The sequence below is a fragment of the Falco naumanni genome, chromosome 1, assembly GCF_017639655.2.
Source record: "Falco naumanni isolate bFalNau1 chromosome 1, bFalNau1.pat, whole genome shotgun sequence".
Lineage (NCBI taxonomy): Eukaryota > Metazoa > Chordata > Aves > Falconiformes > Falconidae > Falco > Falco naumanni.
Window position 1 is genome coordinate 118,592,473 of NC_054054.1, and position 15,185 is coordinate 118,607,657.

Sequence of the window (15,185 nt, forward strand, 5' to 3'; positions counted from 1 at the left end):
TGCCACCACCGTGCTTCCCACTCGTGGTATCTGCCAGGCAGATACACCTGTTTCCCAACAATTTCAAGAGCATATCAACTTCAGGTAGGTGATCTAACTTTTATATTTCCTGCAGAGACACGTTACCATTTAACCTGACAATCAGTTATAGGTTGCCCTTTGGGGTTCTAAGAAACAGTGGTTCGTTATGAGTCATTCCTGGTTTGCTGTTCCAAGAAGTTGTATCACAGTCTTAAAAGTCTAAGTGTTGACAACCAGATTCAGTACTCCTGCTCACGCTGTGCAACTGCTCATCTAAATTCTATGTTCTCCAATAAGAGAATACTAAGTCTACAAATGATGGAGGGTCATCAATACTGGAGCGTTGTAACAAGGGACAAGGACTTCATGGTTAGGTTGGCAGGAACCTATTAGCTTTCAGTGAGTGGGAAAGGATACAAGTTCATTATACAAGAGGGCAGAGGAGGTGACTTTTAGACACAGTTTGTAAATGAACTTGCTCTAGAAGCTAACGACAGTGGCAATCAAGGTGTGTATTCTTGCCTATAAATGTTGAAGTTGCCTGCCAAAGGACCCACGATTTAAGATTTTCAAACCACAGATTTGTATAATGTGCCGATGTTTGAAAGTTGCGTGCGCTTTTAGGTAAAAAAACCACAGCCCTGGGCTGTAGGACAGGGGGGGAAAGGGCAGGGAGTGGGACAGCGGGGAATAATGGCACAGCGAGCTGGGCAGGGGGATACAGGGATGAACCAGGGAGCAGGTCCAGCCGGCCAGCAACAGGACAAAGGCAAATCCACAATGGGCTCGAGGACAGAAAGGGGGGAATCTCAAAAAGGGAGGGACTGGGAGCTGTACAGAAAGAGACAGAGAAAGGGAAGACAGTAATGGGCCACAGGGCAGAGAGGGAAGAATTAAAAAGGAGAGGCAGGGAGCCAGACAGAGAGTGATGGAGAAATGCTGGGAAAAATAGGCAACAGCCTGCAGGGTAGAGAGGGAGCGATTAAAGACCCAGGATGGATGGGGAGCAGGACAGAGGACACAAAAGCAGCAATGGGCCAAGGGCAAAGAGGGATGAATTAAAGCACCGGGACTGGGAGCCATCTACGGGGAGACATCGGGGAGCAAACAGCTACAGACAGACGTGTACAGGGCAGAGAGGGAAAAGGGAGTCCCAGCAGTACTGACCTGAGGCAACGGGAACCTTGCAGCCATTCCTCCTAGAAATGTAATGGGGGTAGAGAATGAAATGGGATTTTTTTGGAAGAAATCCATTCAAATCACCATTGAAAACACGGAACAAAATGCTAAATCCCCGAGGTTTACAGCAAACACAACCCCCCCGAACCCTAAACAGTGCCTCTGAACTGTTTCCGTTTCCAGGAAGTTTCCTCAGGAACTGACGAGCGTGCGTGACCACCCAAGTGGTCTGTGTTTACCGAGCAGGAGAGCAAACAATACCTTTTCAGTTGGCACATGTATCCAAATATATATCCAAAGAAACTCCGTTAGTGTAACTCGCAAAGAGCTCTGGGATCTTACAACTTTGCCTGTCGTGTCCTGGAGAACTGCCGAGCTGTGGACTCTCAGAAATACCGGGGCACAACTCTTGGCCTGCCTGAAATGTTCAGGACGCTGTAAAATCAGAGCGGTTTCTACTGCTGCCTGCATATCCGAGAGCTGACTACAGCTGCGAGTTTTCTTTTGCATGCTCACAGCTGGGTGCCAAACCAGAACAGCTGCACACACAGCAGAGCGACTGCTCAGCACACCTACACCAACAGAGCTCTCCTAAAGCACACCTGGAGCCATTCATACCCCAAGTCAACATCTGTAGCAGCACCTGGCCACACGCTTTGACACAATGTCATTTTGGGGTCAAACTGACGCACACCAAAAGAGTAGTGAAACCCATCTCCTTCTCTGCCACGTCGGGTATCGCGGCTCCTTCAGTTGAGCAATGACTGTTACATTATTTCCCAAATGCAAAGCCAAACGGAGAAAATATAACCACGGCATGCTCCTCAAAAGCAACTCTGCACCGGCAACTGTTCATTGTGACCAAGGGACGATGTGGCCACGGCCCTTCACACTTTCGGGACGCCTAGGTGGGACTGAACGGTGCTTGTGAGCAAAGAACACGCCTGCTCGTTCAGACAGGCTGGTTAAGTTTACCACAAAACTCTACTTCAGCATTTGCTAATCCTGTCCGGCTTGGCGTATCCAGGGTATCTGTGGGTGACACACGGACCCCGCGGGTGACACACGGACACGGCTGTGCACGCTGGCACGCTGCTGCTGAGGGTCCTGCTCTCTCTGCCTGACGCAGCGGGCTGCTGAAGCTTCCCGTGCCGCCCTCCCCCAGGTGGCCGCCGGGCAGGAGACCCCCCCCGCCCCTGCTCGCCTCCCCCGCGCTCCCGGCACTCCCCCGCCCCCGCCGCCACGGCCCGCCCCCGGCGCGCCGCCATGCTGCTCCTGCAGCGCGCACCGCGCACGGACGGCGCGTTCGGACGGCGGCGGGGGGCGGCTCCGCACCGGGAGGCAGCAGCGGGCGCCGCGGCATCGCCCCGCAGGACGCGCGGGGTGGCGGTGCCGTTAACAGCGGCCGGCAGCGCGGAGCGGGGAGGCCCGGGCTGCAGTACCCACCTGTGCCCGCTGGGCGGCAGCAGCGCCCCACCGGCCCGGTGCCGAGCAGCGACGGGGCGAGCCCCGGCCGGGACCAGCCCGGGTCGCGCCGCCCGCACACCGGAGCTGCCGCGGCGGGGGTCGCGTTCCTCTGCCCGTCTCTCCCCCGCAGCCCAGGCACCATGACCCGTTGCCTGCGGACCAGAAAGCACCCACGTGGCTCAAGCGTTTCAATCCTTCGCATCTGACGGCTTTAACAGTCGGGTGGGTGGTTGTGTCCGTGCCCCCGCCCCATTACCGAGGGAGAAGCAGCAGCACAACGAACTTTCGGCGCAAGGGTTCTTCCCGACGGATAAGCCCCAGTGATTGCTGCTGTTAAAGGAGAAATTCGCACAGCCGTGGGCACCACTAGGTTTGCTTTAGTCACAACTCGGAGCTGGGCCACCACCCCGGTGAGTGGCAGAGAACCACGGCATACAGCACAGCTCAGACACCAAATCATTCGTCAACGTCCAAAGTTTTTAGGAATCTTCCATCATCTGACTCTGTCCCAGTGGATTAATCTAGTCAGCTCCAGTCTCTGCCTCAGATCTCCTCCTCGGATCGTGATCTTCTTTCCACCTGCTTTAACTCACACACTCCTTCAAGCACACTTAGTCTTTGAGCAAGCAATTCCTATTCACATATACTAATTTTGTTAAAACAGCTGTGTTTCTGAGAGCGCCTGTGTACACAAATTGATCATCTACTGTTTCTCTATTCTCCCGCTCGTTAACTTGACTGAGGTTTAAAACAGCCTTGGATTAGGGCTATACAGGGGTCAAGGCCTGGTTCTGCCATTTAGCAGCTTCAGCACTTTAAATTTCTTAATTAATCACATTTTCTATAACAATTCTCTCCTTTTGTTTTATCATTGTGTACCTGCAACAGTTTAATAGCTAAGATATTAGATATTACCAAGTTCTTTCTTGTAATTTTGCTACTAAGACAGTCACACACATTACACAACATTGCATTAATATAATCACAGGCAACTATAAAAATCACCACAGTTATTATAATGATCGCTTTCTTTAACCACACTGATAGCTTAGGGAACCAAGACATTAATTCCTTGATAAATATGCATGTTTTCTCAGATCTGAGAAAGAATTTTGCAAATACAATAAATATGGGGTCACCTGTTCATCTCCATCCAACAAACTTGTCTTTGCTGGGACGTTAAGTTTTTTGCTCTGTACGAGTGCAAGAGTGAGCAGTTAATTTCCTCAGCACAGAAAGCTGGTAGCAGAACATTTGTGCTGTCCTTCACATGGCTATCAGCACAGCGCCAGACCAACAGAGAATTCCTACCTGACACCTTCTCCAGGGCACCTGTGCCTGGGTGGTTTCATGGAGCATTTGGACTCTGTACGAGTGCAAGAGTGAGCAGTTAATTTCCTCAGCACAGAAAGCTGGTAGCAGAACGTTTCTGATGTCCCTCACATAGCTACCAGGGCAGGACGAGACCCAGCAAGAGAATTCCTCCCTGGCAACTTCTCTGGTCGAGCTGTGGCTGGACATTTCCAACAAGCATTTGGCCTCTGAATCAGGGCAAAAGCTGAGAACCCTGAGAAAATATAGTGACCACTTTCGTGGCCCAGAAAGGCGGTAGCCCAACTTCTGTGATGGCTCTCGCATTGCTACTAGGGCAGGATAACAACAAAAGAAAATTCGTTCCTGGCTCCTTCTCCTGAGGAGCTGTGGTGGATGGTTCGAACATGCATTTCGGCTCTGTAGCAGGGCGAAAATCCAAGAACCATGAGCAAACGTCGTTACCCTTTTATTGCTTCAGAAAGCCAGTAGCCCAACTTCTGTGATGTCCTTCACATAACTACCAGGGCAGGGTGAGAACCACCAAGAGAATCCCTTCATGGCACCTTCTCCAGGGGAGCTGTGCCTGGGTGGTTCCACGGAGCAGTTGAGTCTGTATGAGTGCAGAAGCGAGCACTTAAATTTCTCACCACAGAGAGAAGATAGCAGTGCTTTTGTGGTGTCACTCACATTGCTAGCAGGGTAGTGTGAGGAAGACAAAGAGAATTTGTAGAAGAATGGCTGCAGAAGCATGGCCTTAGAATCTCGGGAGATCTGCACAATCCAGGCCTGGTATTAGAACAGGCCTGTAATCAGAATTGTCCTGAAGCTGCTGTGCTGAAGTTAACAGGAAAGGTAGCCTTGAGCTCTTCTTGAATCCTGAGACCAAGCAATTATGTTGTGCCAACAGGCCGTGGCTGTAACAAGCTACAGCTGCTGGGAAAGCAGGTGCAGGGCCAAGAAAGACAGGGAGCGGTACGGGAAAATAGGGAGTAACAAACTACAAGGCTGAAGCACAGCAACACAATTAGCTACATGGACAGAATGCTTATTTTAGTCATGATAATTAGGGGTGTGAGAACCGCGCATGTTTAGAGACTACTAACCAATTATATTTCTGCTTTACGAATATGCACGTGTATGGGTTCTATGTAAGCAGTGTTAGAAACTAATGAAGTTGAGCAAGATGCATAACTCATATCGAGCGTCTTCTTGACTCCGGCGAACCCTTCTTCCAACAAGAATTCCTTCCTGGCACCTTCTCCAGGGGAGCAGTGCTGCACTTCCCCGAGGTGAGTTTTTTGGGCTCTGTTGGAATGCAAAAGTAAGCAGTGAATTTTCTCACCCCAGAAAGCAGGTAGCAGAACTTTTGTGCTGTCCTTCACATGGCTACCAGGACAGGGTGAGAACCACCAAGAGAATTCTTTTCTGGCACCTTCTCTGGTGGGGCTGTGGCTGGGTGGTTCCATGGAGCATGTGGGCTCTGTACGAGTACAAAACTTAGCAGTTACTTTTCTCACCCCAGAAAGCAGGTAGCAGAACTTTCATGATGTCCCCTCACATGGCTACCAGGGCAATGGGAGAACCACCAAGAGAATTCCTTCCCAGCACTGTTAGTGTGGAAACAGTCCTGGACTTTCCCAACGTGCCAACCAGGCACTTGAAGAGTGGAAAAGAGAGATGATATATTCTTGGCCCAGGAAACGGGGAACTCAAGGTTTTCTTTTGTTAGCAGCAGGCTACTAGGGGACTGTGAGACCCAGTGAGAGAATGACTTCCCGTTTCATTTTCAGGGGGAGCTGTGGCTAGATGAAACATACTACAAGCACTTGGAAGAAGCCTCGTGATTGCTAGCCCTTCTTCTTGCGGCGGACTTCAGCCTATGGGATGTCCGCTGGCAATACAGCACAGCAGAGGTGAAACAGCCTAGGAGGTTCCTGGAGCGTGTGCAAGAGACCTTCCTGACACAGCTGGTCAGCGAGCCAACCAGGGGAGATGCCCCACTGGACCTGTTGTTTACAAACAGGGAAAAACCAGTGAGTGATGTGGCGGTCGGAAGAATGTCTTGGGCATAGTGATCATGAGATGATAATTTTTGAGTCTCAGAGGTGTAAGGAGGGCAGTCAGCAGAACCGCTAGCTTGGACTTCCAGAGGACCGACTTTGGCTTGCTTAGGAGCCTGGTCAACAGAATCCCTTGGGAGATAGTTCTGAAGGGCCACAAGGTCCAGGAAGGCTGGGCGTTCCTCGGGAAGATAGTCTTAAAGGTACAAAAGCAGGCGTTCCCTATGTGCTGAAAGATGAGCAGGTAGGGAAGAAGATCGACCTGGCTGAACAGAGAGCTTTGGCTGGAACTCAGGGGGGAAAAGGAGAGCTGACCACCTTTGGAAGAAGGGGCAGGCAGCTCTGGAGGACTATAAGGATGTTGCGGGGTTACGCAGGGCGAAGATCAGACAGCAGAAATCCCAGGAAGAACTGAGGCTGGCCACTGCCATAAAAGGTAACAAAAAATGTTCTTACAACTACATGAGAAACAAAAGGAGGGTGAAAGATAATCCTCATCCTTTACTGGGTGCGGCAGTTAACGTGGCCACAAAGGACAAGGAAAATGCTGAGGTACTTCATGCCTTTTTTTGGCTCTGTCGTTAATAGCAAGCCCAGATTCCCTCTAGGGATTCCCTCTAGGAATTCCCTCCTTGAGCTGGAAGAGAGGGAGGAGGAGGAGCAGAATGATGTCCGGGGGAAATGGGTAGCGACCTGCTGCTCCGCTCTGGCATGCACAGGTCTCTGGGGCTGCAGGGGATCCACACGAGAGTACTGAGGGAGCTGGCAGAGGTGCTCACCTGGCAGGAGAAAGTTCTGAGCATATACACGTTCCCTTCCAAACAACCCCCACGTTGACCTTCCCCTTGAGAAAGAGAAGTTGGTTCTTTTGCTCAGGACCCGTCTGATGGATGATGCCTCTGGGTGCAGGATTTGTCCCGCGCGCGCGTGGGAGCAGGGGCCTGGGCAGGGCTGCGTGGAAGCGCGCGTTTCCCGGCGTTTCTTGTCGCTGCTGCCCAGCCTTTGCTGCAGAGCGCGCTGGCAGCGAGCCGTGCGGGCTGCCCCCGCCGGAGGGAGCGGGTGACAGCCGCCGGGGCCCGACGGCGACCGCCGAGGGGAGGCGGCTGCTGGCCCCGGGGGAGCTGCAGCCCGGCGCTGGCGGCAGGGGGCGGGGCTGGCGCCGGGCCGTCGCCTAGCAACGGGGGACGCCACAGCAGCGCCACTGTGACGGGCAGCGGGCTCGGCCAATGGGCGGCGGCGGGAGCCTTGAAAAGCCAGGGCCGCGGTGCGGGGCCGGCAGAGCCCGCTGAGGTGCGGCGGGTGCGGGCTGGCGGCCGGCAGGCGCTGACCTCTGGGGGAGCACCCGTAGCCCCCTCCCCTCCCTTCCCGCCCATATCTGCCTCACTTTTGCTGGGCGTCGTTTGCTTTGCGGGCTAGGGGGGAGTGGGGGGAAGGCTGCCGCCTCTGCCAGGTGCCCCCCAGGCAGAAAGTGTCCCGTTCCCCCCAGGCCAGGCGCTATGGCGAGATCGAAGAGATCGAAGAGATCGAAGAGATCGCAGACGCTGCTAGCGGAGACGGCCCCGCTCAGCCTGCCCCAGCTGCTGGAGCTTGCCATTGCGAACTCCAACGGCACGACCGTCGTCAACTACTATGAACTGCGCAGGCTGCTGGGGGGCATCCTCTGGCTGCTGGAGGGCATCCTCAGGCTGCTGGACCTGTGGAAGCTGCCTGGGCAGCAGCAGGGGCTCAGCCCAACGCAGCCGGAGGGGGCCCAGCCTGCCGAGGCCTCCCCCGGGCTGGAGGAGGCGGCAGGTGGGACCCAGGCCTGGCCGCAGGGCCAGAGCTCCAAGGGCCAGGAGGTGCAGGAGCACCTGCTGCAGAAGACCACCAGCAGCCCCCGGGTCCCCTCTGCAGCCGCTGATGTGAAGGAGATGGAGGAAGGCGATGTGAGCGGTGTCTCCAAGGTACAGGCTCCTCCCAGTGCCCTGGGTGCCCCCCAATCCGAGGTGCCCCCCCCCCCCCCCCCCCCCGGGGGCTGTGCACTGCCCCTTAGAGCAAGGCCTGCTTGAAGCCCCTGCTCATGGTGGGGATGGAGTTTGGGCCAGGAAGAGCTGAGATGCTGCTCGGGTGGCTCTGGGCCCTCCCGCCGTTGCCATCCATGAGCGGCGGGTGCGACAGAGCACCCGGTGCCCCCTGGCCGCAGGTTCAGCCCCCCGGCTTCCAGCCCCACCACCCTCTCCCTCCCTCCCTCTCTTCTGCGCTCCTGAAAAGCCGGGGATGGCACCTGCTCCTTGGGCAGCTGAGAGGTTCCCTCAGCACCTTGTGGGCCTCCTCTCCCAACGAAAGGCCCCCGGGCTCGCCCGAGGGCTCAGCCCGACATGGGCGGGGCGCTGCAGGGGGGGCACTGAGCTGCCTGGCACAGAGCTGCTCATGGCCCTGCTTTTCCTGAGCATCCCCAGCGGGACGAGAGGCGCTGAGGGCCAAGGAAAGAGCTGCCCCAGCACTACAGGGCCGGATCCTGCCGGGGCTGGCACAATTCGGGAGGATGTCCCCTGGGGGTGGGCAGGGAGCACTCGCCCTCTGCGGGGTGGGTCTGGCCTCTGCTCGGTGGCTCCCGCTTCGTTAGTGGCGGCCACCACTGCCCTCCCTGGCCAGGCTGCCCTCGAGGGGTGGCAGCAGCTCCTTGCCCTTTGGATCCGCTCCAGCGCTGGCGCAGAGCCTGGAGCGGGCAGGCAGGGCCAGATCCGTCCCTGCTGACGCGAGTTGTGCAATGGGCCCAGGGCAGGGGTGAGGGTCCCTGGGGGCTGCTGCCCCTTCTTGGCTGTCGAAGATGCGGCAAATGGAAAGCGCTGGCCACAGTGCCCTGCCCGCCTGCCTGGGCCGGACCCTGCGCTGCCCCCCCTGCTCTGGACAGACCAGAGCCGGGGTCCTGGTCTCCAGGGTGCCTCCCCTGGGGCTCAACCCGCCCTCCCCTTCTCCTAGGCCGTGGCGCTCTACCGGAATCTCCTGGAGGAGATGAGCGGGGTGACGGTGGCACAGGCCTGCATGGCGGAGGACCTCAGGACGATCCAGAAGGCACTCGGCTTGGTGAGCTGCTGCTGCCGGTGTCCCCAGGAGGGCACTGGTCCCTCACCCCCCTCCATGCCCCTCCCTGCGGCCCTGGGTGTCACACAGCATGAAGGTCCCCTGGGGGGAAGAGTGCGTGGGAAGGGTGTCCCAGAGGGGCATGTTGGGGCTCAGCCCACCCCAGCTGCAGCCCCCCACCCTTCTCCTGCCAGGGCTGTCCTTGGGAGGGTAGGAACGGGCACCACTGCCTGCGGCACAGGCTGCTGGTAGAGGTAACTGCAGGTGTCAAGCAATGTGGTACTGAGGCGCTTCTTAATTAAAGGGCCATAGAAAGAGTCATGTGGGTGCTGGGAAGGAGGGGAGATCAAGATCTACCTGTGCAACACAGCCCTGGCCCCCAGGCAGAGCCCTGCCCAGTGTCCCTCTGCCTTGCACCCAAGCTCCTTTGTGGATGCTTCATTCCAATCTTAGAGCTGTCCCTCTCCTCTACCTCCCCCAGGGGAGCCTCGGCGATGCTGCCAGCCAGCTGCCAGGCCACCATGGGCAGACGGTACCTGAAAGTGGTGTGGCACGGCCACAAGCGCATGTGGATCCCTCTGCAGGACAGGGGGTAGCTGCATCCCCGGGGGACCAGTGCACCTGGTCCCTCCGTGTCGGGTCCCCAGCAGTGCACTGCGCATCCCTTGTCAGGCAGGACCTGGCATCGGCAGAGTGCGGGCAGCTCCTTGGCTGGCCCGACGTGCACTTTCTGAGCACGTTCTGCTCAGCAAAGGGCTGTGTTTAGGCTGGTGGGGAAATCCAGTGGGTGCTGGTACCTCCTTGAGGGGCCGGCTGCACCCATGTCCCCCAACAGCCCCTGGCTCCCAAATCTGGACTGGGGCTGCTGCTCCTGAAACGGCTGGGGAGGGGCTGTGGTTGTGGGAGCTCGGGGGGTGTCCGTGGGGTGTGCACTTTGCCTTTGGGCTCTCGTGGAGTACTTGGGTTTGGCTTGGTGAAGGGGGGGAGGGGTTGGGGACAGGGCAGGGGGGCTGTGGGTCTGCCCGTGCTGCTGCACTTCTGCCCATAACCCTGCTCCCCATTCCTGCCTCTTCCCAGGAGGGCACTGGGGGCCAGTCTGCCCCTGCTGAGCCCCAGGCTGGATTCACGAGTGAAGAAGTCTGTTTTCACGTTACATGAAACTTTGCTGGACTGTTATTCTGCTATTCAATTTCTAGTTCATGTTTGTACTTTGCATCAAACACACAGTTTTCAAAATAACTCCAAAGAGTTGGGTAATACATATAATAATAACCTACAAAACCAAAACCTAAAATTAACACATTCCCTTTTTTTTTTTTACATGCGTCACTATCATGGCTAGACTATAGGGATTTCGCATGCGCGGTCTTTCCAGATTTTTCCAACACATTCTGTGGGGCTTTAAAATCGCGCATGCGCATGTTCAAAGGTATACACGGACCATTTGCGTGATAAACAATGGCTACTGCGTGCGCAGATGAAGTCCCAAACCCATTTCCCGAGCTTACCACTCCAGTAAGTCTATTAATGGTAACATTTATGGCACTATGGCCAAATGACAGGTCCCTGTTTTCAATGTAAGGTTTTCTCACCACCAGACCGCCACGTCACCTGCCAGGGAAGAAGGGTCTAGAGTGGACATTTCCCCCTCTGAACATTCTGTAAGGTGAGTGTTCTCAAAACATTTAACCTATATGGTTCATTAGAAAGAAGATTAAAACTTTTTCTTCCTGTTGCTGTTTAGGCGGAGGGTGCGTTTTTCTGTTATCTCACGTCAAGAACTTATGGCGGAGGTGGAAAAGGATAAAAGGCATTACCATATCCTCGTCTTTGCATTCCTGGCGCTTGTTTTGGTTGCTATTCTATTTTTTTTCTTACTCAACAATTCAGATAACAATGTAGGCTAAGAGTCAATTGTTTCCAAATTCTTGCTGGCTATTAAAATGTTTATTTTGTGTGTACATTTTTGTCATACTACTCGCATTTGTTTAATGCCATCGGGTGAAACCATAATAGCAAATTGCATGTTAGTTATAACGTGTTGAATTAATCTTATAAAACATGGAACAGCACATGGCAAAAACAGTAAGGTGGCTAATCCACATAACAAATAAAATAGGATTCGTTTTACCCAGGGGCTCCCGAGAAGCCAGGAAAACAAGTCAATATTCGTCTTTCCAAGTTCAGAGGGGAACATGGGCTAACTTCCCTGTCTCTGATGTGATTTGTTTAACTACCTCACCATTGTCATCAATTTTCAAACAACAATTGGAAACATTTACTTTACCACAAACACCTCCTTCTTCGGCTAGCAGGTAATAGAGAACCATCCTGTGTTGATAAATTGCATTTCACATCAAAAGCTTTAGCTGTTTGATTAGTAATAATTTCCAAGACAGCCTGTAGACGAATGATAAGATTCAGATTGTAGATAGGTTCTCGAGCACCGTTAATGAGTTCATTAGGATCCCAAGTTGCAGGTCCATAATACTGTATGATACGTTGGGGTGTCCATTCATTTAATAAATATTGGTACCCCCCCAATTCTTGGGAGTCTGGAAAAATCAACTTGCTACTGTTGCCCTGGCTAGTTTTCAAACACATTTCACATTGCTGAGTCACCTGTTTTATTACAGTATACAAGTTCTGCCCTATCAATTTCTGATTTAGACTTTTATATAAATTATCAGCTCCCCAATGCATCTTATTATGTTCTATTACGGCTGTGGTCCATATTAAATTGGATGGTACCACTATACGACCATCCCTCAAATAAGTCCACTTATTTATTTTATCATTCATATCCTGAATTACCTTTAAGTTTTCTTTAGAATAATTTGGCTCCTGATCTGTACTTACAGTTTGGATTTTTACCGTCTGGTATTAAGGATAATTCATGGTCGGCCAGGCGGTTTCCAATTTCTAAATCAGTGCCTTAATGGGCCATCTTATGTTCTTCCTTCCTGGAAGACCCTCTTATAACAGAGGGGGCCATTCCTCACATCAAGGTCTGGCATGGCACATGTCCCCACCGCTCAACGCCTACTGGGTTGCAGCCAGCAGCAGAGCTCAAGATCCTTCTTGGTGGCAAACACAGAGGCCAACCCAGTCTTGCCCTTGATTGTGGTAGGAGGCACCTGACCAACCTTATTCCTTGTACTTCGTTGTCAATGCAGTTTCATCTGCACATCCCATAACAAGTCACAGTCATGGTAAAACACAGATTTACATTAGTAGAACTACTACAGAGTGTATTTTATTTTAGTTTTTATGCAATATCCCCCACAGCCTTGCTGACCAAGGGATATTGTTTTACCTGAACTAGGCAGGCCTCCCGTTTATCATTTTTACTGTAACAGGGAAAGCATTTTTCCCTTTACCTGGGATTTACTTCCAGATATACCGGTTAAAGATTTCTTTTACTTCAGAGAGGTCTTCTCTTCCACTTAAAGGTTTCAGGATATTTTCCTGGTGGCCAGCAGCTCCCACAACTGTAACAAATTCTTTTCACTGAAGTTTAACACCAAATAAGTTAGTTTTCTGTTCACCAACTTTTCTACATTACAATTACCTAGTAACAAACAACTCGAACCTTTATCCAGTCCCATTCACAACCAACTTTCAAACATCTAAATTTCCCCATCAGAGATTCACCTTTACTCTCCTCAGACCCGCTGCCTGCCCTAGAGGGGGGCCGTTACGGTCCCTGTGTGCTGCAAATGCTGCAGCAACTGGGGTGACATTGTCAGGTCCTTCTGCTCAATTGTCAGCAACAGCAACCCCCTCCTCCTCACTATCAGAAGGATTGGAGCAGGAGATGCTCTTCCTGCTCTGCAGGTTACACAAGCCTGCCTCTGCAGCAGCACTTCTGTTTTTAACTCTTTCTTACCCTGGAATGCAAATCTGCTACTTGTTGCTTTAAGTCTGTGTTATTACATATCAGCCTTTGCAGGCAACAGCAAACACCCTGCCATGCGTCCCCGCAGGACTCAGCCGCACCTTCGAGGGGGGTACGGGGTTTGTACCAAACTCACCCCAATACTTTAACACTTTCACAGAGTCTTTGACTCTCCACACACCCCCCCCCACACCCCACCCACCCCCGCTTCAGATCTTACATACATTATCACAAGTTTTTATCTTACAACATGTTTCATTCTGGTTGCTGCACAGAAAGAACCACAACCTCAGCGCTCTCTATTTTTTTTTTTTTTTACACAAATATTTCAACAAGAACATCCTTAAAGCTATTAAACAGTACACCAAAAACCTAAAATTTTAACCAGAGACTAACCGTGCCCCAAAGAGAATGTGGATCAAGGCCTTGCTCATTAGCCTCTCCATTTTGTACCTCGTAACACTAAAACCTTTAAGACCACCATATAGGTATTACTCTGACAACTGTGTTTGCCTGTTTATCTTAGAAAATTTCAGTATTTCTTTACAATCCATTAAGCACAGGCATAATTACACACATTTATTTTAGGATACTTCTGTGCCTCCCACAATTTAAGCCTATAAGAAGACGCTGTTTAAGCATCATATTAACTCGGGTTAACCAGCAGCAGCGCTTCAGTATTCGAATGGAAAGCCACAGACGTTTTCACAGTCACCAAAAAAAAAATATCCCTGCAAAATAAATCTACAAATCAGTTACTGAACTTGGCTTTGTATTGTGGAGCTGAATTGGAGCAATGCCACTGTCAGCTGAAATTAAGCAAAGTGCTCCATCCCCCCACAGGCAGAGTAGAGCTAGTTTTGCATACAACGTGGACATCCTGTCCACAGCACAGGTGTTTAATCTTACAAATCTCCTTCTGCTGCATCACCCTACCTGCACGACACTGACGCAGCCTCAGATCCTCATGTAAATATATTATAGTAATGCAACTTACATAAAGCAAGACACTGAGTACAGTTTTGTTTGGGTTTGGGTTTTTTTTCCTATCCTTTTCTAGAGCCATAATCAAAGATTCAGGTAGGTGTTAATCCCACACTCCTTCTGTCACACAAGCATATCAGCACACATTACTTCATCCCATTTTCCTTCTCTCCGTACTGCAGCAAAGTATATTGCAGTACTTTATCAATGTTTTCTTATTCACATTTCCACCAGCAGACCCTCCAATATCCCTCCAGTGACTCAAAACACATCCTAACGGGCTTTTCTTTAAAATCCCACCACTCTGTTTTCCTCCCATTTTTCCAGCTTACACTCACAGAACACACTTATCACTTACAGAATTACTACTTGCAAAACGCACACACAGGTATCTTTCCTACAGCAATACCAAGAGCTCACTATTATTATAAAAAAAGATAGCCGAAATCACAGTAACAATTATCAAAGTCAAATTCCACATTCCATAAATCCGGTAACCAAAATAAGCAACACTGCAGCAAATAAGCTTTATAAGCAAACTTGCCAGATTCCAGATGGCAATTAAATGCCGATAAAACCCAAACAGAACCAGAAGTATACTTAGGGTGTCAGCCACAGAAGTATACCTGAGTTTTCCAGGACCAGACAGTAATACTTGAGAAGGAAACTAGTTCCCAAGCACACCCAGATGTATACCTGAGAAACTAGTTCCCAAGCATACCCAGATGTTACCCTGCGGAAATCAATTTTCTCGTCTTACGGGTAACCCCAGATTACCGGTAATACCAGAATACAGCAATAAAGAATACTATCACTTACAGGAGATGGGATTCTTGTCTGCCCTCCGCAGTGATCCGATGAGTTGGGGAGTCCCTCCGGGAAAATCCCGGGGGTACCCAAGGGAGTCCACTTCCCAGCGGGTCCTACGGTCAGGCAGAGAGCCGTCCCATCTGGGTCGCCAGATTGTTTCAAAGAACGTCTTCAGAATTTCTTAGTGATGAAGTATTCTTTAATGTCGGCGCCGGGCGTACGGGGGATCCTTCCACCAATCGTACACACCCAGAGGGGCAGATTATCTTATATTTATATAATGAAACAATGAATATTTGCGGCGAATGAAGAGACGGGACGCAGCTTGATGCAAGCAAATGTCAATTTATTGTACAGAAGCACGAGGTTTTATAGACTTTCAGAAGCTG